The following is a 27092-nucleotide window of genomic DNA, read 5'->3' as shown; positions in this document are numbered from 1 at the left end:
CAAAGCAGGTTACACAGAAATTCATCCCTCGACAGACGTGCTTCTTGTCACCACTGTGTAAGGATACTTGTTGTATATTCAGTTTTCCTGCCAAGCTGCATCCTCATTTGAATGGAGAGCTTTGGCCCTTTTCATTCTAGAAGGTAGAGAAACCTAGTCCAAAAGTCAAGATGTGATTTGCTTTCAGTTCAGAGTTTCTGTGTACATTTTGGCTGCTGAAGAAAAGAAAAAGAAAAGAGATTTTTCACTCCTTAAAATTCTCAATTTCATTCAAGGTGTGGCACATACTGTTTAACGTATCCTCCTGTGGAAATATGTCTTTTAGCCATAATATTGTCTGCTGAAGTAAACATGATGAAGTCTCACTGACACATGGAATTAGAAACAAAATAATTATTTATTAGCCAGATACCAAAGCAAAGCATTTTCCACCTCAGAAAGAGTATAATAATCCCTGCAGGTTTTTATCCTCGTGGAGCTCTAAAAATCATTTGTATCCTCTCACTGTCAGCATGAGTGGAATATCAAGATGATGAATGATAGAGAGGAAGTTTTCTCTGTGGAAAAAAAAAAAAAGAAATAAAAAGATATTTCCAGCATAGCCAACCATTTTTTTTTCCAATATAAAAGCCAACCTTTGCCTTTTTTCAAAGCATATTTCTCATTACAGGCCAATATTCACAGCTATCTAATCATCAGCCTTTATCATTCTGTAAAGCACTGAGTGTAGCACCTGTTGCAGGACCTAATCCCACACTGTAGTATTGCAGGTCTATTAAAGGTAAAACCAATTCTGATAAGGGGTGTAAAAAGGGATCTAGTAAATTACCCCAAGTTTCTATTCTCCAAATGGATGTTGGTCTGAGAGATCTTCTCATCAAGCAGAGTAACAACTCTGCTCTTTAAGTAATCGATGCTCAATTACAGTGATGACACCCTCACTGCACAGCTTTATGCTGGGCTCTTGGACAAAGACTGGGAATCAATAAACATGGATGGCAAGAGAGAGGGATTTCAAACTGACAAGCTGGTGGGCACAAAGAAGGAAAATGAAGGTTCCAGTGCTTCTGGAGAACAAAATTTATTACTCAGATTTTTGGTCAACCAAACAACAGGAATGGTGATTTAAAACTTCAGTAGGGGAAAAAAGGGTCTCTAGGACCTGGCCTGACTTGCCTCACATAGCTTGGCCTTAGCCAAAGGTGTCACAGAATCACAGAATGTCAGGGGCCAGAAGGGACCTTGAAATATCATTCTGTCCAACCCCCCTGCCAGAGCAAGATCACCTATACCAGATCACACAGGAATGCATCCGAGCAGGCCTTGAATATCTCCAGAGAAGGAGACTCCACAACTCCCCTGGGCAGCCTGTTCCAGTGTTCTGTCACCCTCACAGTGAAAAAGATTTTCGTCATGTTTAAATGAAATTTCCTATGCCTCAGCTTCCACCCATTGCCCTTTGTCCTGTCTTCAGGACACCACTGAGCAGAACCTGGCTCCATCCTCCTGGCACTCACCTTTACATCTTTATAACATTAATGAGATCACCACTCAGTCTCCTTGAAAGAGCTAAATGTTCCATCTAGTCATGAGGAAAACTTTACTGGCTTTTGAAAAAGAGTTGATAATCATGAGACACTGATGTTCTGGACCACTGGGAGGGAAGTGGATGGATCTTCACAATTTTGTGGAAGAGGTGATGCAACCCAGTCCTGCATGATAGATAGCAGCTACTGGAAGAATTGGTTTGAGGACAGTGATGGTCTTCAGTAGGTTTCTGGGTGATGATGTTTGTGCACGTTGTGTTAAAACCTCCTTCCACTTTACATTATTGCATTCATTTTGTGGACTTGTATAGATATAATGTTAGACTGCTACAATCAGATGGAGGGTCTGAAAGCTGCACATTACATATAAACCTGGGATAAGTAACTAAGATGTATAAACCTAAGCTCTATTAAACTCCAGAGCAAAGGAAGCTTAGGGGAACCTAGAAGTATGTTCACTGAGAGTTTACTATCACTCACTTAGTACCACTCAGTGGCTGTGTATGGCAATTTCACGAGTGGACAGAAAGAAACACAGCCTGTAGTCTGACAGCATAGAAGGCAGTGAAGGGGAAAAGGATTTGGGGGTCCTAGTTGATGCGGGGTTGACCATGAGCCAGCAGTGTGCTCTTGTGGCCAAGAGGGGCAATGCCATTCTGGAATGTATGAAAAGTGGTGTGGCTAGTAGGTCAAGAGAGGCTCTCCTGCCTAGTGAGGCCATATCTCGAGTACTGTGTCCAGTTCTGGATCCCCCAGTTCAAGAGGGTAATGGAGAGTCCAATGCAAAGCCACAAAGGCGATTAAAGGAATAGAACTTCTCACTTCTAAGGAGAGACTGAGGAGCTGGGGCTCTTTAGCTTGGAGAAGTGGAGACTGAGAGGTGACCTCATCAGTGTTTATAAATATGTGAAGGGTGAGTGCCAGGAGGATGGAGCCAGGCTCTGCTCAGTGATGCCTGATGACAGGACAAAGGGCAATGGGTGGAAGCTGAGGCATAGGAAATTTCATTTAAACATGACGAAAATCTTTTTCACTGTGAGGGTGACAGAACACTGGAACAGGCTGCCCAAGGGAGTTGTGGAGTCTCCTTCTCTGGAGATATTCAAGACCTGCCTGGAAGCATTCCTGTGTGATCTGGTATAGGTGATCCTGCTCTGGCAGGGGGGTTGGACAGAATGATATTTCGAGGTCCCTTCTGGCCCCTGACATTCTGTGAAGTGCAGACACTGCACAGCCATGCCATGTGGTGTCTGTAGATTCTGACAAGAAAATATATCTACTTTGATGTTCCCTGCCACTCCTTCCCAGGCAGCTCACTGTTTTGAGCCTATGTATGGAAATCACAGCATCAGTCTGCAAACAGCTGTGCCAGCTGAGGGTGGCACTATCTTAGTGGCGTGCCATTGCTGCACTGCTCCTGCTGACATCGCTTAGACACTGCACAGCTATGCCATGTGTTGTCTGTTAACTACATCTTACCTGTCAAAGTCAGACAGCAACTTTAATAGTGGAGGTGTGTGAGGTGACTTTACCTGCAGTAGGTTATGTAGGATCCCAAGAGCTCCCAGCTAGCAGTGCCTCCTGGCTGGGGAGGGAGAGACAATACCATCTCCAGTCAGCAGGGCAAAGTAGCATCCGCCTGTGGCCTTGGCAAACCACTTGAGTGCACGCACACAGCATGGCTTGTTCTGTGCCCAGAGAAAACAACTGCTGGAAATATCTTGATTTGTATGAACATTCACAGTCTGTGCTTCCTTTCCTAGGAAAGCTATGAATTTTGAACAAAAATGCCTCTGGTTCTACACTGCACACTCAACTGTTGCAAGACCCCTGCTGAGCTGCCTCTCTCTATCACCATGTGTTTTTCTACATCGCCATCATAAGGGCTTATCTTCCAAACAGAATGAAGGATGATATTCAGTTGGCATTAAGCAGCAAAAGCAGCTGGTGATGCAGTCTGTAAAACTAAAATATAAAGCACAGGATGTACCTAGACTTGCTCAAACATATTCCAGCAAACTTGGGCCTGTGTTCTTGGAGTAGATTTTTTTAAAGTCATGTTTCTTAGTCAAATGTCTGCATTAGGCTCGAAGGCTGTTGGTGCCTGCCTTGCACTGCCGTGGTGGTTCTTTATCCCATATGCAATGCAATGGTAAAATCACTTTATTTAAAAACCCACATCTTATACCAAGTTAGAATAATTTCTGTGGTTTTCAGCTTTTAAAAGAGAAGGCAGGGAAGAACAGAAGTGATCTCCAAGTCCAGTGTCTTTCTGATGTTCCAAAAGTGCATTTTTTTGCTATGTTACATCAAGATACTTCTAACTCAGACGTGGCATTTGTGCATAATTTCCCCAGACTTTAGGTATGAAAAGAGGTTAGGTAATACTCTGCTCCTAACTGAGTACACTAAAATAATTAACAGCTGAACCTTTGCACACAAACCCTCATTTGTCATTTGAAGAAACACATTACTTCAGCATTTTCTTTTCTTGTCATCTTTATTTACACGTTGCAATACTTCCTGGACAACTGCACTTGTTTGGCATTCCTTAAGTTTGGCAGTTCTCACGTCTCTCCTGCTCTGTGGAGACAGTTGTTTTTCCTTTGTGTGGATCATCCTGCCTCACATACATCAGATATTTACAAAGCACAGAGGTGAAAATTTTGGCTTTTATACATTCAGTTAAAGCTGTTCTATTGCAGACTCTTCTCTGCTTCAGAAGCCCGGAGGTCAGAATGGCTGTGGCTCTGATATTTTCCTGTGCGAGAGAAGTATCTTTAGTTGCCCCAGCTGGTGACCGGGTGTCAGGCAGGCTGTGTCCCCTCTCTTCCCCGTGTTCCACCACTGCGTGGTCAAAAAAGCTCTGTTATCAGGACAGCAAAAAGCAGCAGTCCCAATAAACACTGCTGGATGTTGCAAAAGAGATTTTGGCTTAGAAAAAGCCTGTGTTGCTGGTTTTATTTATTTCTTTATGTATCTATTTATTTCTTTATTATTATGTTGGTGGTGGTGGTAGTTTTGCTGTTGTTGTTATTAATGTTAGTCTTTTATTTGGCTGCTTGCCTGGCTCTGTTGCAAGTAAGATACCAAGAGCTTCATGTGAGATGGCCACTACTTAAATTGCCAGGAGTCAAATGCCAAATCCATTTTAGGGCCTTAATGCAGAGTTGTGACAAAAGCAGGTTCTTGTCTCTCAACCAAGTCATGTTTTCAGATACCTAGAAGCCACCAGCAGAGTAGTTCTCTCTTTTGATATTCTATTGTTGATTTTTCAGTTCCTGAGATGCTAGCCAGGCTGAAGGGAATAACTGAGTTCTTAAGCACTAGAAGTCTCAATTCTGCCACAGAAAAGCTATCTAGCTGGCTTGTTCATACCACCTTCAGAAGCTCCTAGAGAGAACTTAAGACTGACATGTTCAGTCTCTCATCAAGCTTGTGATCTCCACCTAGTTTCTAAGGGTTTTTAAATGCCCACTGCACTCTGTGCTTAGTTTGTGCAGCTGTTTTCTTCTGCCCTGGCTCTATATATGTTCTGATCAATGGATATGATACTCATACACAATTGATTCAGGCCCTTCTGAATGTCATTGCTTTCAGAAGCAGCACCCATCAAAGTCACCTGCAATTATTCATGTTACACACAGAGTGGAAACAATTGTCTTCTGTAAAAGCCCTCCATAAATTGAGGAAAAAACCCCAAACCTTTGAAAATCATTCCCCAAGTGAAAATTACTGGTGGTTGCAAAGCCCTGTGCCATATTTCCAGGCAAAAAGAACATCAGGTTCATCTTTTTTAACTTTATTTCCTCTGTGGAGAAAAGTTTCCCATACTTATTTCACCTTCAGAAATGTCTGGAAGTGCATACATGTTGGAAAAGTCATTTGAGTTTCCATCAGCAGTCTTCTATTCATGATTCTGACTGCTGGATGATTATTTCTTTACAGCATTCCTGAGGAGGGTCTAAGCAACAGGCTAAAGCTTTCAAGTTTTCAAAGCTGTTATTTTCTCTGTCCTCTCTGGGAACAATAATGCCTTCAATTTTCATGCAGGCCATTCAATTTTCCTCTGTTTGCTCACCTTGCTGGCACTGATGTTCTGATCTGGCAGAATATAGCCAGTCAGGTCCTCTTTCCAAACAGTGTGAGAAGCCTCACAGATATCACAAATGGTTCAGGCACTACTGCTGTAACAGATGCATAACAGGAAAGCAGTTCTGAGACAACAGTCCTTCCAAAACCTTACTTGTACATACCTCCCAAATATATTAAACCATTAACAAGAAGCGTTGGAAATCATCTAAAAAAGCCATATTCAAAAGAGGCATGGCAATCATTCCTGAGGCCAGCATCAAAGGTTTTTGGTCCCTAGCTGAATTTTGCCACTAAAGAATTCAGAAACAATTGGGCAGAATCTTTCAACAGGCAATGCAATTATATTCAGTTTTTTTCCCCTCACAGCAATAACCTGTGCATTGTATTTGTTCACTAAAAAGAAAACCTTGACCTTTCCTGCCTTCATTGAAGATCTGCTTTGGTGACTGGCTCTTTGAAAGAAACTGGAGGATTTGAAGACCTTTATTATCACATTTGGTTCTGCAGGTACCTGGAGTTTGCAGTAACCTTCTCCCACAGGATATAGAGCACAGGTGTGTGAGATGGAAGGCACTGTAAAAAGCAGCACTCATAGCACCTAGCAATTCTAGAAGTTGCACAGTGGCTCAGGAAAAGTCAGGACAGATTACAAGGCATCCAGAACTGCATAGCTTAGTTTTATCTCCAGACAGGTTCAGGCATGTAAAATTGGAGCTATAAATTTGCTTGCTGGCCTTCACTTTGATACACAGAGAAATTGTATTGCCTCTGCTTGAAAAGATCTTCAGGATACCAGCAAGCTCAGCTTTATACTGTGGCCTCTGAGTTGTGCTCACAGATTGTACAGTTTAAGCAAATAATTTCTTTCTTGGTAGCTCTTAAAAGTAATATAGAACCTGCATGAGTACTTTCTGATACGACAGGTAATATATCCAAGGCAGAATGAAACTGGTGGTTAAATTCACAAGATCTGACTTTACCGGCAAAGACTGTTTGAAAGCAGAGGATCCACTGGCACTCCATCAGCAGACACTAACAAATGCAGGCCAAATGCCTACAGCATGTAAATAGCAGCCTCCAAATAGCCTGGGTGGAATCTCACTTTTCCTGCTTGAGGTGGTTATCTGATGAGAAAAGATTTCTGGATAAAAAAATGTAAGCCTGAGGTCAGCACAGAAAACTTCTAGGTCCAAAGCAAACCTTCAGCTTGTTTTCTAACTTTGTCACAGCCACTTCTTTCATTGCTTTTTGTAGAGGATGCAGGCTTCTCTCAACGGTTCTATATCCTGTTGGCTGTAATGAGCCAGCTTTTTTAAGAGGCCAGATATGTTATTTTGGTTGTTTTAACACCTCTCCAGAAAACCTGTCTTTTCCTCATGCATCATACAGTTAATAGCGTCCAGATCTGCTTCAGGCATGCTCCCAATATATATCTGGCTTCTGAAAGTGTTAAAAACATAGAATGTAGCCTTTGGGCCTCTCAAACCCCTTAATTTGCAATAACTTCCTGAACTTTATGGCATTTAATTAATCAACAGAATCTTAAATTCACGACTTTATTTCTGCAAGCTCTGGAGTTAACATTCAGGTTTTATATCCACATCTTCATGACAAGGTATGCACCGTAGCCATTGGCATGGTGAAGCTTCACACCCAAACCTATTTTGCTAAAATCCTTGGCCAAAATTCAAGACATATTCTTCACTCTTAAATTTTCCTGAAATCTTACTGTGTCCACACACTGGAATTAAGTGAGTTCGTTCCTACATATGCTCAGCATCTGGGGAAAAAAAAATAGATTTTCCAGTGAAAATGGAAAATGCCTTCTGCTCCTGTAACCCAAACATTTCTGCTTCTGCAGTGCCATAAAAATGTGTAAAGATCCATATTATCTTCCAGAGACAGTAGAAGTTCTAAACTGCTGCCATAAGTCACATCTTAAGATTGTTTATTCCCTGATAAAACAACCACAACACAGCAGACATGTAGCATCATCAGAAAACATGGACTGACTGATAAAAACAATGTGTATTCCTGTTCGGAGCTCTAAAACAAAGGTAACATTTTCATATGCTCAGGGGACTCCTGTCCAGCTGAGGCCAGCACACAGCCACAGAACTCAGTTGCTGCTGCCTCGCTCTTCGAGGACCAGAGCACCTTCAGCCACTTTCCTTATCTTTAATATATGAAGAAAATGCTCACAATGAGCTCCATGCACTTCCTGCTCCCTTCTTGTTTTCCTTTCTCATTAGATAACAGGGTAATTGAATTGCTCAAATATCAGTTCATGTGCTTCAGATTATCTCCTCCATTGCTTACAGAAAGCCTTGGACAGCTGATGTTTCTGACTGAGATGTTTGCTTTCATTATTAATTCACTTTTGAGCTCTTTTATGAAGTAGTTCTTGAATGGTAAATTGCTGGAGATGCCATGAACATAGTTTTGCCACAGCTGATTGTTAATTCCATCCTATTTGCAAGAGTCACTAGGCCTCCATCCTCACGTGTTACATAAGATTCCATTCAGAAGGGCTAAACTTTTTTAGGACTAGGTCTAGGTCTTATGTCCATGCCTGCATCTTTTTGTAGTACCAAAGCTGCTGGCAACATCAAAACCATGGGGTGATGGAACAGATGCTTTTCTGATAGCAGCTGTCTATGCTTTACTTCATTCCAGCTGCATTTACTTCAGCTGGGAATCTGTTCTTTAAAACAAAGCTCTGATGCTGTTAAGTGGTTTTGTTGACTTAACATTTTAGGATGAATCATGGTGAATGCTGCCAAATGTTTTATTGAAAACTGTGAAGTTTCTGAGTGGTTCTTGACAGTAGCCATCTCTGACAGTTATTCTTAAGGTAGAAATCTGATCAGCATCTCTCAGTTTGAAATACAGACTGCTCTGCTTTGGGGTTCAGCTCAACTGTTTTTTTAGTTATGTTCATTCTGTGGAGGACTTTGTTACTGAAAGCAATTTTGCATTGTACAGTGTAAACTGAAAAACTGTTCTTGCTTAATGAAGTTTTTCCTTCAGTTGCTATGGTTCCCATCATCGTTAGTTCATTAGCAGAGAACAGAAGACCAGATAAATTAGAATACTGTTGTCATGGCATAGGTAACAAGAATCCAATGAGAGAAAGAAGAACAAATAAAGAGCTACCATTCTTGGTCTCAGATTACTCAAATATTCTAGAATAATAAGGTATCACATTTCTAATATTAGAAACATAAAGGAGTAGTCTAAATAATGCCTCAGATAGACTGTAAGAAAATTACCTCTATTCATTTATTGATTAATATAATCAACTGTATTGTATAAATAATGTCTGAGAAAAGCAATCCTTTCTTTTTTTTCCCCCTCAAATGTTCTGGAGAGATTTCTGTGTTTCTCTAGGACCTCAGATTATTCTTAATAACAGAAGGAGAGAATATATCTGTTCCATTACAAAGCTTTGTACATACAAAACTGACCTCATGGCATGAATAGAGTAATGGATAACAAGTAAAAATAAAATTAAGTCTTATTGGTGGAGTATTACTTATTCATGAAGGTGATACCATATCTATGCTTGCTATCTGCTTGCTCTCTGTAGCCCTTAGAAGCCCTAGCTGAGCCTGGTCATCATTGTGTGGTGTGTTCACACAGGAAAACCATATGATAGCTTCCAAAAAAGTTTTTGTTTACAGTTTAAAAGCAAAAGAGGCAAAGCTTTCCCAGTGAAAAGCTTTGGAAAAGGAACAGTACAGTGATGCAATTAGCTCAGTATCATGTGGCTACTGAGTGGTGACACTGCAGAACACTTCTGTCTCGGTCCAGCAGGAAACATTTGAAACATGCAAGATAACTCCACTTTAAGCTTCCTCTTTGGTGACAACCTCACTCCCATTGGCCTTTTTTAGAGTAAAGATTGCTCTTGAAATTGTTTTTCTCCTGATTATTTTCAACAGGTCAGAAACAGATCTATGACTCTTAGGTGAGCAACTGGTCTATTTGTTGTTGTCAAAGGAACTTGTGCTTAATTCTTGCTATAAGTCCTTCCTCAGCATAAAAACACCATTTAAACTTTCTGTCTACAGATGCTTTCCCCTCTCTCTTAGCTGATCCTGAGATACAGAAAGCCTTCATTCCTTTCTAGCCTCTCCATTTTTCTCTACAGATGAGATACGTATTTGCTTTCAGATATTCACTTCGTGATTCAGATCAGGTTCTGCTTGCAGCCTGCTCATACTCGCTGCTTGCTAATCTTCATCTAGGCTGTGTAGCTCTCATGGGAACCTGAGCAAATCTCCAGTCAGAGATGGTACAGACCAGAAAACAGTTAAGTGTCTCGTAAACATCACAAACTTGGTTGAATAAACACTACTGGCTCAGAAACCCTTGTAAATAAGTAACCTTAAGGAGTATATTTACTGTAATTGGGACAGAGTGAAAAAAACATTTAGTATTTTATTAAACCTTGGAGGTATATCAAGTTATATTTTTCACCAAAAGATACCTGCAAATAAAGTTGTTACCTCAATGGTGATCTTGTGGAAGGAGGATATAAGAGCAGTAGTAATCCCAGACTTGAAGATGTAAGAACCCAGCTGGGGGAGCTATGGAAGTCAGCTGAGGCCTCGAAACCTTGTCAGAAGATGTTTGTCTACCTTATCAGGGACAGTGAACAATCCTCCATTTTATACTTTCTTCTTTTCTTCCAGGATTTTATAGACTCTAGACATCTTCTTCTCTAGGCTGAGGAATGCTAGTCTGTTTGCATCTGGCAAGAAGAAATCACATCAAACTGTTTTAACAGGTTGAAGGGATAAGGAAAAAAAACCATAGAGGTCATAAATCTTGGAAAGCCTTTTGCTACAGCTTCACATAAAATTTTCATAAGCAAGTCAAGAAAACTAAGTGAAACTGTTACAGGGTGGATACAAAACTGTTTTTAATTTAGTGTCAGAACAGAAGGATGTATAAGTAGATTTCAGCCAGTTTGTCCTGGACCTAGCCAATATTTTCACTTGCAACTTGGATGAAGGAATGAGTTTATTAAATCTGCAGATCATCCAGAATTGGCCAGGCTGTAATGAGATTGAAGAGCAGGACTGAAGTGCAAAATGATCATGATAGATTGAAGAAATGTTCTAAAAAATTTGGATTCAATAAGGACAAGTACAAAGGTCTACATTTTATCAAAAATGTATGAACTGCACAAATACAGAATAAGGAAAAACTCATGAGAGAGTGGTTAGGGAGAGAAAGACCTGCTGAGAACAGGGACTCTCAAGCCCCAAATGCCACATTACCATTGAAACCCAGTATCATTGGGATATGTAAAGTACTCAAGGAAACATGATAGAAGAATGAATCTTTCTGTGCTACTCAGCATGATAATGCTGTAGCTGGAATATTGTGTCCACTTTTGGTCTTTATGGTCCAAGAAAGGCAGGGAAAGAGAAGGGGAAAGTAGTGAAATGGAAATAAAGTGTGACCAGTGAGAAGGGAATTTAAGAAATGGGACTATTAAGTCTACAGGAAGCTGGAGAGAAGTACAGTAGTGTTCAAATACATAAAATAACTCCGCAAGAGGAGAATATTTTCCTTCTGAATGGCCTATCCCATTTCAGAGAGAAATGAATTCTCTGAAAGAATCTCTCAAGCAAAGAAAATTTGAGTTAGATGCCAGGAAAAACTCTCTGACATGAAGGGTAATTGAAAACTGCAGTACCTGGAGACACTGGAATGACTATCACTGGAGCTTTTTTCCTTACAAACTAGTTTAATAAATGTGTTTGTTAGACAGATGTCTATCAATAATTTTGATATTCTTGATCCTTCCTTTCATGGCTGGATGGCTTTTGATGACTACCTGATGTACTTCTTATCCCTGTTTTCTAGATGATTTATATATGCAGGTAGAAACATGCAAAGTAACAGGAAAGCAGAACAGAATAATGATGCAAGCTGGCAAGATGTTGGCTGCATTTATCTGCTTAGATAGGATATGATAATCAAACATCTGCAGCTCTGAAGCTTCAACTCAAACATTATTCCACCTCGAGCAGAAAATGGATATGAAAGATGACAATCTACCCAGTAAACAAACAGCCACCTGTGTATATGCTCTTTTCAATATCTTATGCAATAAATGGATTGGATGGATAACAAATACAACAATTTATGCCTGCAATGAGCTGCAGCACAGGTAACAGTGCCTTTTGCTGAGCAACTACTTAATACCACAGAGAAACAGTCCAGCTTCAAGAAGAGAGAACCGCTCCTGGATTTCCAAGAGACTCTTGGATAAGACCCTGTATTAATGTTACCACAATAACCACTTTGTCACTGCAAAACTAAGCAGTTCTGGGAGCCACACTTGTGTTTAATACATGCAGAGGAGGAATGCCAACCACGGGATCACTAGATTTTCAAGGAATATGCACACACAGAGGCGAGAGTCTGTCAGCAGGCTTCTTGCCTTTCTTCAGGAGACACGCCATGCTCTGGGGGTGCATCCCGTGGTCACGTCTGAGGCACGTGGGAGCCTGAGGTACAGCACTGCCGTTTTGGTTAGAATCATAGAATGGTTTAGGTTGGAAGGGACCTCAAAGATCATCCAGTTCCAACCCCTTGCCACAGGCTGGGACACCTCTCACTAGAACAGGTCGCTTAAGGCCTCATCCAACTTGGCCTTGAACACCTCCAGGGAGGGAGCAGCCACAGCCTCTCTGAGCAACCTGTGCCGGTATCTCACCACCCTCACTGGAAAGAACTTCTTCCTAACATCCAGTTTAAATCTCCCCTCTGCCAGTTTAGACCCATTGCTCCTCATCCTGTCATTACAGGAAGGCCACTGTAAGGTCTCCTCAAAGCCTTCTCTTCTCCAGGCTGAAGACTCCCAAGTCTCATGGCCTGTGGAGAGCCTGTTTCTTTTCTCCATGGCAAAATACCATCACACAACCCCAAAACCTGCACTTTGTTCTGAACTTCCTTTGGACATTTTCCTGCTTGCTTATGTTGACAAAACTACTGGTTCCTAAGTAGATGAGATAGTAAGGCCACAGCAGGGTCAGTAGGACAGGGAGCATTCAGTGTGCCCCATGCCACAGGGGCACAAAGCAAGGCCTTGCAGCTTTCTCAGTTGAGCTGAGAGGAAAATATGCATATACCTTTATTAGCAGGAGCCCTGCTTGAAGGCCCTTTGAGAAAGTGCTTCAATAATAAGCACATTTTGCTCCAGAGAAGCTAAAATCACCATCATCAATCAAATCAACACACATAGTATGTAGTCAGTGCTGGTACAAAGTACCACCTGCCTGCAGGCAATGAAATCACACCTCTGCTCTGCCACACAAAACTGCACTTAAGAGCAGTGCCTCTGTGAAAATGAAGTGCAAAGTATGTTATCCAAGGATTTAGAGGTTAGTTACATGAGGTTGGAGAAATAACCATTATAAATGGTTATCAAATTAAAAAGTCGAGGCTTTGGACAGCTTCTTTCTAAAATGCTCAAGGAGTTTAGTCCTCCAAAATGGGGCAGTGAGGTAAGGAGACCTCAGTTGTAGTCACCCTGTAGATCCGATGGGTTTGCTTCCCAAATGTTCCACAGATCCCAGGATTCCAGTACTGTAATAATCTAGCTCATCTCCCTGCTTTGCGTAGCCCGTAGGATTTTCATGGATTAACTCTTCATTCAGACTCATTCACTGTTGATGAAATGAGGAATATCTTTTGGGAAAGAATCAGCCAATCTCTCTGACATCACCACATTGCATCCCTCCATCGAAACCCCAGCCGGAACCTCTGGCAAGCTGTTCCAAACTTCAGTTCGTAGTTAAACTTTGAGTCTTTTATTTTTTCTAGTCCAAATCTGTCTAGCTAGGAATTAAGGGGCTTCATGGTGCTTTTCCCAATACTTCTTCCACATGAGGGTGATGGAGTAGTGGAAAGGCTGCCCAGAAAGGTTTTGAAATTTCCTTCTCTGGAGACTTTCAAAACCTGCCTGGACACAGTCCTGTACAACCTGACCTAGTCATACCTGTGTGTTAGCAGGGGATTTGACTAGATGATCTCCAGAGTTCCCTTTCCACCCCTGCCACTCTGTGTTTCTGTGATTCTAAAATCAAGCTGATCCATCTTCTATATATCAAACTGGTTCAGTAAGGAAGCAAATACACAGGGTTTGTTCTATCTACACAGGAGAAATGCAGCAAAGTCAGTCACTTGGCACTCAGTAGGTCCCAGCTTTCAAATCTAGAGTTATTGCATTTTAATCATGCCTTTTTCAGAATGTACATCTTTAAAATTAAAAAAAAAATAAATCCAAGTAGCAATGTCAGAGTTGAGAATTTGTCACATGTGAGTGAAATAGATTGCCCCCCCCATCACAGCATGCATTTTTGCCACACATGATTATAAAAAGAATCTCGAAGATCTCCTCCTGCTGTTCCACAGAGTAATCTGGTGATTTGTGTCAGGAATAAACTATTCCTCTATTTGATGGTTTGGGAAATTTGTTCTATAGATATTTGAGATTATTTACTCTGAGTTATTCAGAAGTTGGAGAGAGGTCATGATAATTTGCCCTCCCCTTTCCCCACATAAAACAGAACTTGCAGTTTTAACATTCTAGTTATGCAAATTGCAGAGTTTAAGTACCAATAACTAACCCAAGTACCTGCTCCTAAACAAACAATTCAGATTCTCCCTGATTATTGCACAAAATCCCTATATGGATGTGAAGATGAAAGATATATTGAGTTACTGATGTAAAAAGAATGTTTTCTCGTTCTATCACTTGAAGGCTTGATTAATTTTGGTTTTGTTGTCTTGATTTGGCATAAAATGAATACTGTTTGTCTTGCTCTTGACCTCTCTGAACCTCCAATGTTTTAGTAGTTCTGTGGTTTTGGAATCCAGCCTCTTCCCCAGCAGAAAGATTCTTCCATACTGCACTGGACACTGAAAAGTTTTCTTGCTTCCTCCACTATGGCATTACTGGTTTGTATGTGACACCATACACCTATGCAGCTCTTCAGTTTGAGAGTTTTTAAGCACAGGAGATGACTGTGAATTACCTCACTATCCAAACTCCAAACTCTCCATGTGTTGTCACCTACAGAAGTGCCATTTGCACTAATATGCATTTTCACTAGTGGAGCTTTTTCTGCCAACCACAAAATGCCTTCCTAGAATGATGTCATGAGACTTGGCTCCAAGTAGACAGCACACTTTGTTATTGTCTAGCCTCCTTCACAAGCTGCTCTTTCCATTCCTTTTATCATAATAGCCTTGGACCGAAGGGATCTTGAACCCAGCATAAGCATCTTGCAGGTGATGCTGAAAGCCAAACATGTTTCTGTCATGCAGTTCCCAGCTCCATCTGACCAGAGACTTGAAACTCTGCAATGCTTGGATATTTCTAAATGTACTCAATTCCTCTTGGCTATCTCCTTAGTGGTTACAATCTCTCTCCTTTCATATGCTTCCAGGACATTCAGTGCCACTCATTTTACTTCCAATACTTATGGAGTCCTTTTTCTCCATTTTGGCTTCATCTTTTCAAATTCTTTGTTCACTTTAATTCTGTTTGACCATGTAGTACCTGTCCTTTCCGAGGCTTTCTGATGTCTTTGAGTTTACATGGCAGAAGCATCAATTATATACATACATATATATATATGAGGAGTACCTTCTAGTCTCAGGAAGCAAAGAATGCACAACATCAAACTCTGCTCAAAAATTTTCTAAAAGCCTGTGTAAATACTTCCATCTGCTGCCCTTCTCCATTTAATTGGGGCTTCACAAAGCAGTTGACAATCACATAAAGGTTCACAGGTTACCTCAACCTACATTTGCTTCCTGTGATTAAGAATTAAAAAAACCTAAACTTGTAGGATACAGCAACATAATGCTTAGATGGAACCCCACACAAACAGGTATGGGTTTTTCCATCCTGATTAGATTCGGTGCAGCCTTCATAGACGGTAAGCAACTCTTGCCAGTTCACTTGAGGGAGGAGTGTATTCCACTAGTGGGTAGATGAATTCTTTTTCATAAGAAAAACAGTTAAGAACATTCTTTTCTCCTCGTGATATATGTTCACATTGTCCTATGCATCATTATGTGACTATAAACACTGTGCATATGGAACCTTGGCTGTATAAAAGAGATGCAGTGTTTCTGTAGGTACAAGTAGCTATGCTGCTCTTTGAAGTTCTGTCTTATAACTCATAGTATTTAAGGCAGTTTTTTTCTCCCCTAGATTGAAAAATAGGTATAATTATCATAAGAGGCACCGCTATTTCCAATGCACCTCTGTGAATAAATATCAATTAATTCACGCATCATGAAATGATAATGAAATATTACAACTTCATCTCTGATAACAGTGTAACTTTTCATGCCAGTTCACTTGCAATCATCCTCTCTAGATTGCTAATTATATGCCTCAAGCTGTATTTAGTAGAAAAGATTGAACCATTTGTTCTTTTTGTATATTTTGTCAGAAGAAGAATAAGCCTCTATGAAATATTTTTGGGCTTGCTCATGTAGGAAAAAAAAAATATCAGCACTCAAACCTACTGCATTGTTTGCTTGGCACAACTGTAAAGTGCCTTAGCTTGTGTAAAAGCACTCCTTAGGGCACATGGATCCTCTAACCACACATTGGACTGTTTTTGTAAGTCTTCGGGGTGTTATGTTGCTATTAGGTCATGCCATGTGTGCCTACACATTGTGGCAATTCTCCTAAAGAAATAGCAGCGTGCACAGATCTTACAGGTGCCCACACAGTTTTTCCTGGAGCAGTGTCATCAACTCCATGGTCTCCTGTCTGCCACTGTATAGATTTGGAAGGGCTTTTTCCTTGAAAAAATAATGTAAGCAAAATCCTCCCATACATTTACTTGTAGACAGGACGGAGCTTATTTGTGCTATAGCTTTATTGAGTACAACCTTGCATCTCAGTACTCTTACCCTCCTTTTAGCTCCAGGCTAGTTTTGTCAATCCTCTCATTGTAGAAGGTAAAGCTTCCAGATCCATTGTTTAGGTTTGGTGTATCAAGGTTTGACTGCAGAGATGAGGCTCTGGATATAGTGGTGAATCTGTCTCTATGGAGACTTTTATAGAAATTGAATTGTTTGTGCTAACCTGCAGTGATGGATCAAAACCCAGGCTAGACCCTGAAGTACAGCCTGTCAAGGTAGATGAAGGAAGCACCGACAAAATGTTGTGGCCCTGGAAACACAAAAGGCACAAAAGACCAGATGGTGATAATTTTCCCCCCTAACTTTAAAACCTGTGAATTCACACCATAGCTTTATATTTAGCTAAGGACATATCCACATTATCTGACAAGTCTCCTTCTATTCTGAGGGATGGCCTTGGTTGCAAAGGGAAGTATTTAAAGACTACTTTATGAGGTATCTACATTTACGAGTTATCACCAATAATGTGAAATCCTTACTGGAAGACATATCTTTCAGGTACTTTCTTTTAGTAAGAAAATCTTACACAGCTCCTGAAAGCTTCCAAAGTATCTGCTGTTTTCAGTGGAAGTGTGGATGGTGAGGTTGTCACAAAGGTAATAGGCATTATGGAAGGCTGAGATTTCACATCAGTCTTCTTTCAGCAGAAATTAATGCACTTGTGTCTTATAATATTTTCCAGCACCTGAGTTGCTTTCAGCCTCTCTAAATGCATATTCAATAACTCTCTCTGATCAATATAAACCAGCTTGTGCCATCTGGGAACGATGCCTGTGTATTTCCTAAACAAAGCCAAGGGTAGGGGGCTGGATGGCTTATGTGTATGCTTTACAGGATGGGGGCTTCTCAAGGAGTATTTTGAAGGCAAACATGTCAGGAACAGCTGAAAAGAGCTGTCATCTGTCATAAACCTGGAAGCCTATAGGGAAGAAATTTGTGATCTTTGCCTGTTTTCTGATGATTTAGCAATACAGCTGGCTCTAAGCAGTGTCTGGTGAAGCTGCTGCCACCTCAGTCTACCTGTGGTGGAGTGCAGTGGGGATCCACATCTTAGAATGCTGCCTCTTCGTTCTGAGCTCAGAAGCCATCAGGCTGTGAATGTCTAAGAAAGCATACAGTCTCCTTTCTCTGCTGTTCTGGCATTGTGAACAGTTAATGTTCTACATAAGCTCAGTTAGGTTTGCAAAGAGGGGTGACAATACTGAATACAATCACCAAGATATGCCTGGGGGGAAACTCTGCAACCATTTAGTTGGGAGCTCTAAAGGAAAGGGAAAGAGCACCCAACGGCAGACCTCCAAAAGATGTTTTTCACTTTTACCTGCTGATTTTAAGCAAAATAATTTTATTCTGGGCAGCCTGTTCCTGGAAATGGCCTAATAATTGCTAACTTTATCTTCTGCTGCCAGTGTCTATTTAATCACCTCCTTGTTGCATTCACAGCCCACACGCTGACGTAAAATCTCTGCCTGTTCTGATCCTTCATCAATTAGAGCCTGGGCCCAAAAAACCTCCCTAATGCTGAATGAGCAAACACCAAGTCAATGTGAAAGCCAACCAGGCATAAATTTCTGCAGAGAGTCTTTCTGTGCATCTTTTCCCTTTGCATCTCAGCTATATAGCATATAGCCTAACAATACAGCCTGAAGGATGCTGGCATTTAGGTGCTTTTTCAAAGCAAATAATTTTGCTGTGTGTTAGTTAAAACACTCTCGTTTTAAAGTGTTGCACTAATTAATTAACAATGTAAATGAAACTTTAGGTATTTAGAAAAAAAGGAATCAGAACCCAGCATCAGCATTCATGGCCTCCTTCCCAAGGATTCTGGCTACCAGCAGCTTCAGTGCTGTGATTTAACACTATTTAAAATGAACTCTTTTACTCAAGCGTTGAATTGTAAGGTTAGGGTTGCTGAGATCTGATTTAGGCTAGAAATTAGTAGATTCAGACTGGATGTTAAGAAGAAGTTCTTCACCATGAGGGTGGTGAGAGCCTGGAATGGGTTTCCCAGGGTGGTGGTGGAAGCCCCGTTTGTGGAGGTGTTTAAAGCCAGGGTGGATGAGGCTCTGGACAGCCTGATCTAGTGTGAAGTGTCCCTGGCCATGGCAGAGGGGTTGAAACTAGATGATCCTTGTGGTCCCTTTCAACCCTGACTGATTCTATGATTCTATACCCCCTTAAGGCCAGGGACAATTCTGGGACAATTCTGTATAAGCACTTTAGGTGCCTGGAAACTTTACAGTAAGAAAGTAAGGCATTTCTGGACATTAGGCATCTCTAGGCTTGGAAAATATCAGATTAGCAGCATTTTCAACCATAGAATCATAGAATGGTTTGGCTTGGAAAGGGCCTCAAAGATCATCTAGTTCCAACCCTCCACCATAGGCAGGGACGCCTCTCACTAGAACAGGTTGCTCAAGGCTTCATCCAACTTGGCCTTGAACACCTCCAGGGAGGGAGCATCCACAACCTCCCTGGGCAACCTGTGCCAGTGTTTCACCCCCCTCACTGTAAAGAACTTCTTCCTAACATCTAGTTTAAATCTCCCCTCTGCCAGTTTAAACCCTGTTGTGACTCAGGTGCCTAACCCCTTGTTTAGATATGGCCTTGAAACTTAATTTTAGGCATGTAGGAATTTTGACATGATGCCAGTATTTTGAAGCAGTAGAGGCATTTCTGCACCTAATCCAGAAGATAAGGCTGCGATGTGTTGTTCCTGGAATTTAGAGACATGCCCAGCGCTGTCGCGAGGTGGCCGTGCAGCTCTCTGTGAAGACACATATCTTCCAGGCACTGCAGGAATGAGCACAGGGCCAGACACCTTTCTGGGACTCAGAAGCTATGTGGGAGGTAGCATAACAGGAGTTAGGTTTTATGGCTGCCAGAAAAAAATAGATCTGTAAGAATCATTTTGGTCCACATCTGTGCAGAGCTGAAGCAATGCAGAGGGAATTGAGGCTGCTGTGCTTAGCACATGTGTACTTTAGTTGTGTGGGAGCAAGCTGTGTCCTATTGTCTTGCTGCAGAATATGTTATTTCCCCAGGAAATGGGTAAATACTATATTTCCACGTGGGGAAGCAATAGTTTGCTGGATTGGAAGGGACAGCTGGCATGTGTCTGTTGTGGCACTTTCCCTCTGTGCAGTTGTCAGGATGCAGCACAATGCTGCTGGAGGAAACCAGAATTTTAATGAACGAGATGCAGGGAAAGAAATAAAACTATTTTTTTCCCTCTGCCCAAGTGATCGCCCACCAAACATGCACATAAAACTCAGATATGGCAGAATACTGAGTGAGTGTCTGTAATCAGTCTGGATTTTTCCTTTCACTGATTTTCTCATGCAAAATTTGTCCCAGAGCGTCTGTGTGAATGCAAATTTACCTTGAAATTGAAATCTCAGCCTATTAGTAACTAGCTTGTTACTGCTGCTAGGACTGTCTGTTGCTGTTGCACACCTTACAATTTTTTGCTGCAACTTTACAAAGCTCATTTGATGTAAACAATCACTTTACCTAGTGTGATGTGCTTTTTGCCTCAAATCCAGTCTGTGTTTGTAGACAGTATGATACAGTGTATTCCCCACTGAGGTCCTAGAAAACCAGCTCACAGATCTTCCTTGGAAAAGGTGATGCAACCCAAGATTGTGTTGTCTTCTCTGTGTAATCCAGCTGTGCCAAGGAACAACCCCTTAGTGGGGGGACCTCAAGGCTGCATCCCACAATACATTGATGGGAGATGGGCTCTCTGGATCCAGCATTGAAGTACAATCTGCCTGCCAAAGAGATAATTTCCACTTTATAATCCCCTGACACTAAATAAGATGTTAAAAATATAATAAGCAGTGGATAATTTCATTATTAATGTTTCTGTAGGGAGAGTCAGGACTGGGGGCATGGTGCTGTGCTCTCAGCACTGCTTTATACCTGCAGCAGTGGTAGAACTGTAGGGACAACATCTTTGGCACACGCTGATGTGAGGACAAGTTTGGACAGGGCAGAAGTTTTAGTGCTTTCTTCTGCTCTTTTGATGCTATGAATTCAACATGCCCAGTACCACACATGAAATGAGAACAAAGCCAAGTCAGAGTGTGGGCGAGGGAGTGAAACCCAGAGCCACTGAAATCGTGGCGAAGTTTGTATGGGCTGAGAGCAACCAGTATTCCACTGTGGATGTATTTTTTTTCCTAGCCCATAGCAGTGCTGTTCACCCACGAGAAGGAAAATGTGGGTAGAAGATGTGCAAATCTTTCCTTGATAATGCCAGGCAATTCACTCAAGCAAGCTCAGCTGAGGAGCCAAAGTAAAGGGTGGTGGAAAGGAAAGTCTGCTGCATTTTTCAGTGCTGACAGCACGACCTACTAGTTGCTTTTTGACTTCAACAGAATTTCTAACACTCAGTGGTAGCCAAGCATCAGACTTCTATTCTTGCCTTTCAGAATCATGGCTGCAATCACAATAATGAGTAAGTAACAGTTGTTTGTCCTTTTGCTCAGGTTCCTGCCTCCGTGTCGGGACATTTCCTAGGAGCACCTATCCCAGCCTTTTGGTTCTTGTGACCTTCTTTCCCTGCGGTGCGTGTGTGTGTGGGTGTGCACTTTCCTAGGAACACTCAAAAGCAATGGAAAAGTATTGACATTTTGATAAGAAAAGTGCAGAGATAGGACATGCCCTACAGAGCAATATGCTGTCACCAGACCACCTGGCAAAGGGGGCCGAGTGGTCTCCAACAAGAGGGACATTTTTCTTTACACTATTTCTTGCTCATTGCAGTGAGCAAAGGGGAAATGAAGGGCCTGACTCAGAGCTCACTGACGAAACACAGAATCTCTCTGCTGGATTTGGCTTCACCACAGACTTTGGCAGCAGTTCAGCATTTAACATTTTCTATCCTTGAAGAGACGCTAGCTGCTATTAGCCCTGGTGACAGTTTCTCCTCTTTTCTTTTTAACCTGCAATCCTTTTTCAATTGGAGTTGTCTGCAAGGTAACCAAGTTAACACTTCGCTCTGGGGTGACATTTCCATTTCCAGTGTACAATCTGGTAATGGAATTAGCTTAGAGTGACTTCTCCCTCTCTATGCCACTGACTCATGGGGAGGATCCATAACTTTTCTATAAAGTGCCGTGGGCCTGAACTCTGCCCCATGGCCTTTTCTGTGCTCTCTTCTTGTTTTCCAGTCTCACCTCAACTCTTTATTTAGTGTGTGTAGGCTGAAACACGGGAACACTTTGAAGCCTTGGTCAGGAATGAATCTTGTTGCTCCTAGCAGCTCGTCTCTGCTTTGACTGATGTTCCTCTCAAAACAGCTGGCTTCATCTTGTGATGCAACAGGACATGTTGTACCAGCTGCTGTTTGCACAGGGGAGATCAAAACCTCTTCACATGTCTCTGTTTCTTCCTGTAAATCTATATGTGGGACCTACAGTTACAGGTACAGCAAGATCTATCTGGAGGCGATAATGAGCTACAGAAAGAAAAAAAAAAAGTAGGTTGTTTGTTTTTTTTTTTTCAAGTTACACAAACTAAAACAGAGAACCTGTTAAAAGCCTGGGAGAAATTTAATTTCTAATAACAGGAGTCTTTTAATCAAGACCTAAATTAACTGTCCCTCTGTTCTGTCAAACAACAATTCAGTTGTGCCTCCTAAGCTGACAGTTCTGCCTTGGCATAGGACATCATTGGCAGCTGAGAGGCTGTCCCATTCTCTGTGCAGCTCTCCACAAGAGAGAAAGTGATCAGTTGCAGGTTTGATGGGTAAGAGATTCTGATTTTTCTTCAAGAGGTGGCATTTCTTCAGGAATTTGCAAAGGCAACTGGGTTTCTTGCACCACATCTCTCCTTCAAGATTTCCTGTGTGTCTTGTCCTAAATTTCACCTAAGAGTGTTTTGCCCAGTGTTTGGAAAATGCAAAGGTTGCACATGCAGATGACTCCAGGAAAGCAAGAAGAAAGTACATGAGAAAGAAAGAACAGGGAATAGAATAGCCTATTGCTTTGTATCTCTGTGAAAGACACTGAATTCCAGTGCTCCCTCTCTGTTGTTCATGTCTTGCTGTGCTATCTCTAATGCAGTCTATAAACTCCTCAGAGCAGACACCTGCTTCCTTTATTTGCACTCATAAGATGTTCTTTGAATAAATTGCTAACAACTACAACAATGGCAATATTGTGCAACAGTGGTTTTTACCATAGTTATAGCAGACAATGGGGAGTTCCCTAACCCAGAGAAAAGAGGTATGAAGGATCTTACAAGTGCAGTGCAATTAAAAGGTGCTAATACAATTAATTATTATTAACACTTGTATTTCTGTAGCAGAAGGAGCTACAAGTAGATTCAGATCCCACTGTTGCACAGTGGTATTCAAAAGCATAATAAGATCATTCCTGCCACGAAAAAGAAGACATTCAAAGGCTTTTCTCTTGCAGACTGTTCACAGATGAGGGAATAATGTACCTCTGAAGAGCAGCTTGCAGGACTCCTAGGAAATGCAGACAGAGGAAGAATAATGTTCTCATTATAAAGATGGGGAACATGGTGGATATTTGCATCAACTCGCAAAGAAAACCTGGAGCAGTGCAGTGAACCCAAACCTCCTGATGCTTAGTTCTCTATCTTAACTACTAGGTTGTCCTTAAGTTACTGCTTAACAGTGTTGAGTATTTCTAAAAATGTCTTTTACCCATTCAAAACTGAGCAATCTAAATTTAATTCTCCTGAACTGGTGCTGAATTCAATTTCTTAAAAGTTTTAATATAGAAAACCTAATGCTATGTGTACAGGGAGAATAGAAGAGAGTCTTACAGATAAAATTAATGAAACACAGATAGAAAATGATAGTATGAACTTTCTGACTCCTGTCTTAATAAAGGATAATGTTCCAGATCGCTGAAAACTGTACCAGAAAAACTTCATTACACCAAATATGCGACTGCAGGATATGCCTGACTCTTCAGATGACAACTATTCTTGGGTTTTTTGGAACTCTTATGTACAAGCCAGGAAGAAAACAGTTAGCTACACAATACATTTCCTCCCCCTTTGAACCACTAAAATGAAAACCTAAAGAGGTCAGTTCTTTTTCTATAGTTTGATATGGCAAAAGCCCACAAAATAGTAATATTTGGTTATCTTTATGGTCTCTTGACTTCCTTTGTGGCCTCCCAGGGCCAGAAGTTAAATGCACCTTGTGGGATCCAGAGTCTTTGACCTCTGAGGGGTGAGAGGTACCCCTTACATAATGGCAGGGTGCATTGCAAGAACACTGAGTCATGCACTCAGAAATGCCTTCATGGATCTCTCATCTGTGTCATCTGGGTCTTAGTTCTCTTCAGCGATGATTTTTATTGTCTAATACAGAGGCCAAACCTTCCAGAGTGATGTCTTGTGTTCGTTTCTCATTTGGTACCAATGCACCTTTACTGCATCTTAATATCAGAGCATGATGTGGAAGGTATGCCTCTACATACCATAGGTGCACTTTCTTGGTGATAACTCTTCTGGAGTGTTCTGAAGACAGTCTATTTCCCTGTAAATAATGTAATTCCACGTTGTGAATGTGACATTAAAAGAGAAAGGCATGCTCCAGTCTTTTTCTAGAGCTTCTTTTTGCCTTTTAGTATTTCTCACTCTTTTTTTCAAACTTGGATACTAAAGTAGTTTTATTTCACCAACTTCTTTGTAACCATGCATTTCATTATGGAAACCTTTAAGCTTACTCACAGTTACTCTACAATGTAGTCATCCTACATTCGATAGAAGTGACTTTCTTTCTAGGTCTTTGCAATCAAGTGAATTCTGGAGTGCAAGTTCTCTTCCTACCCTACTCTCATCAACATTCCACTCACTGTCCATGAAGGTCTGTGCACAGCACAAAAGCAGACTATGAGCTTCATCTAACTAATGCAGATGTCTGCTATACAGAGCTAGTCCACATGTGAGTTAGTCCCTTTGAGGTTATCTCACTGGAAAGAAACAGAAACTCTTATGTCACAGTGTAATTTCTCTTAGAGTAGACAGGTAAAATAGGTCAGATGACTCAATACTTAAAAGTGCCTATTTCTGACCACAGAATATAAGTTGAGTCCTAGGTGACTTGCTCAGCTGCTGATATCTGCATTGTAGATGCATTTAAATGAGATGAAGTCCTCTCTCTGAGCCTGTTTCAAGTATTGACTCCCTTAATCAGCTTTTTAGCGGAGACCTGATGATGCCCACTAGGGTGCTCAGAGTGCAGCACACAGTGCTTTCCTCATGAAGCTTTCCAATGGCTCATCAACATTCTACACATCCTCCTGACCCTCAAATTAAACTGATTAATATAATTTTACTTTAAAAATATGGCAAACAACTCCTTTTCTTAAAGAGTAAATGTTGTAGTACCCCACTTAATGAACAGCTTCAGCTGGGATCAGACCTGCTTCTGAAGCTGGGGCTTTTCTAGAACTGCAAGATTTCGGTGGCAAGAGTGACAATAAGTGGCAGGTCACTGGTTCTGTCACTGCTAGGGTTACACAACAGCAAGCAGTGGTTAGAAATGCAAAAGAAAGTGGCTTTTCTTCCCGAGATGAACTTCGTGACCCCCTTTGGGTGATGCCTGCCATGTCAGATTTCATCTTGAACACTTGAAGCTTGGCAGAGAGTAAGCAATAGAAAGTAGGATCCCTTCAGGGCAAAGACTGGATAACATTAATAATAGACATTGCTACCAGCTTGTTGGTAGTTACTCACTGACAAGGCTTTATTTATGGTCTTTCCTCATAATCCTTGGTGATTACACTGAAACATCATGAACAACATTTTTTCATTAGAAGGCACAATTCCTTCCTTGCAGAGTCATGCTCTTAGCAATGAAGAGCTACAGGCAAGTTCTATTCTTCTTATCTTAAGGGTGAAATTTTCAGGTTCTGCCTTTCCTGTTAAGGCCCTGAGCAGGTGAATCGTTCCAAAACGCTGCAGCAGGACCCTAATGGCAGACAGAGCTTGGGATATCCCTTCAAAGTACCCGTGTCCTTTTCTCCTTACAGATCTAGGATTGATTGTTTTGTTTCTTGAAGACTGGGTAGAAAACAGTTTAGTGCCCATTTCCTCGTCTGACTTTCAGCAGCACAATGCCCCCAGCCTCTCTATGTCTTTGAAAAATCCTTTGCTAATCCTGACAATGTTTTCAGTTTATAGCTATCTGACTGATTTATAACAGTTTCAAAGGGAGCTGAGCACCCCATCTATTATCAATCAAACTTCACCTCTTGCTAAACTGTAGAAAGGCTATTCCAGCTGTACAGCTGTTACTCACCAGGCACCATGTACCAGCAGAGAGATTAGAGGTCTTGAACTTTACAGAGAGTATTCTCATAGCACTCACTGGGTTATGCACTGCTGCTCCAAATTCCCCATGCATCACGATGAGAGTATGCTAAACTTATGCAGGACAGTGTTATTTTCCATCGAATTTGTGGCAGGCAGGGTTATCACAATATATTCTTATGCCAGTGTGTTACTTGCACCAGGTGTATCAAGCAGCTGAAAGAAGCTTCAGAAACTCAGGAATCCCAGAGAAGATGGATTCCTGGAGTGACTGAGAGAGGAATTCACCTTACCAGACTTTACAGACCAGATACCTACTCCAGAGTACTTTGGTGTGTTTTTTTTTATGGCAAGTGGGATGAACATTCCTCTGAAGGTGTCAGTTTCTTTTTGTTGACCGTGAAGAAGACCTAGACAACCTCTTAGGTTCATTCCTAACATTTAGATGGCTGAAATCGGGTGAGATGAATCTCTTCTTAATCCAGTCTTGGCACTCGTAAATTCCTAATTATGGAAGTAAAGAATTGAAGTGCTAAAGCAGATGTGCAGTTTAATAATCCTGTGTTTCTGGCTCTGATGTTGACCAATACTATACCAACATATAGTCTTTGGAAAAAATTAGCATCATTCCTTGGTTAAAATCATTTAACCATTCCTGATTAAAACCCCAGGTTTGGGATTTTACCCTAGTTTTATTTTTTTCTGTAATCATCCTCAGCAGATCTGGAGGGAAGACTTTCTTCCATGGAACAAGGCAAGTAATGAAGATGCTTCAAATCCAGAATAAGTGTATCTCTGCTAGGTCTTACACAACTGCTTTACTGGCACACCAGCTGGTGTACCAGAAACACCACAATTCAGCCCTTTTTGCTGGTACTTTTAATTAATCTGGTGGTGGTCAGCTTTAGAGAATTTGTAATGCTGCACAACAGCTGGGGAGCAGGAGATAGCAATTGATGTTTTCTTCATACTTCCCTTGCAAACCCCTCTGTGATATAACACAATACAATGCTGATATGATAGCAGCAGAGTTCTGCACCTCCTGTAAGTGAGCCAAGGTCAAAGACACCTTGTTGAAATAAAGGATTTTGACTACATTGAAAAAAAAAAATAACATGCAATTAGGTCATGTTGATAATTGCAAATCCTTTTTTTCCCATATAAAATATTAATTCC

The 27092-nt window shown here is 41.2% G+C and overlaps 2 long non-coding RNA genes across 2 annotated transcripts in view; both read right to left on the bottom strand.

Annotated features, from left to right (window-relative positions):
- Nucleotides 1-378: 378 nt before the first annotated feature.
- On the bottom strand, nucleotides 379-5778 carry LOC135179520 (uncharacterized). The gene is made up of 2 exons (XR_010304027.1): nucleotides 5629-5778; nucleotides 379-557 (listed from the first exon to the last, which is right to left on the bottom strand). It is a non-coding gene; the product is annotated as an uncharacterized LOC135179520 (long non-coding RNA).
- Nucleotides 5779-10170: 4392 nt separating this feature from the next.
- The window catches only part of LOC135179515 (uncharacterized), a 313884-nt gene continuing 296962 nt past the window's right edge, over nucleotides 10171-27092 (bottom strand). The window contains exon 7 of the long non-coding RNA XR_010304023.1: nucleotides 10171-10398. This is a non-coding gene — a long non-coding RNA (uncharacterized LOC135179515). The remainder of the gene's footprint in view (nucleotides 10399-27092) is intronic.

Source organism: Pogoniulus pusillus, chromosome 11, assembly GCF_015220805.1.
Source record: "Pogoniulus pusillus isolate bPogPus1 chromosome 11, bPogPus1.pri, whole genome shotgun sequence".
Lineage (NCBI taxonomy): Eukaryota > Metazoa > Chordata > Aves > Piciformes > Lybiidae > Pogoniulus > Pogoniulus pusillus.
The sequence above is the reverse complement of the archived record's forward strand: the minus strand, read 5'-3'. Positions and strand labels throughout refer to the sequence as shown.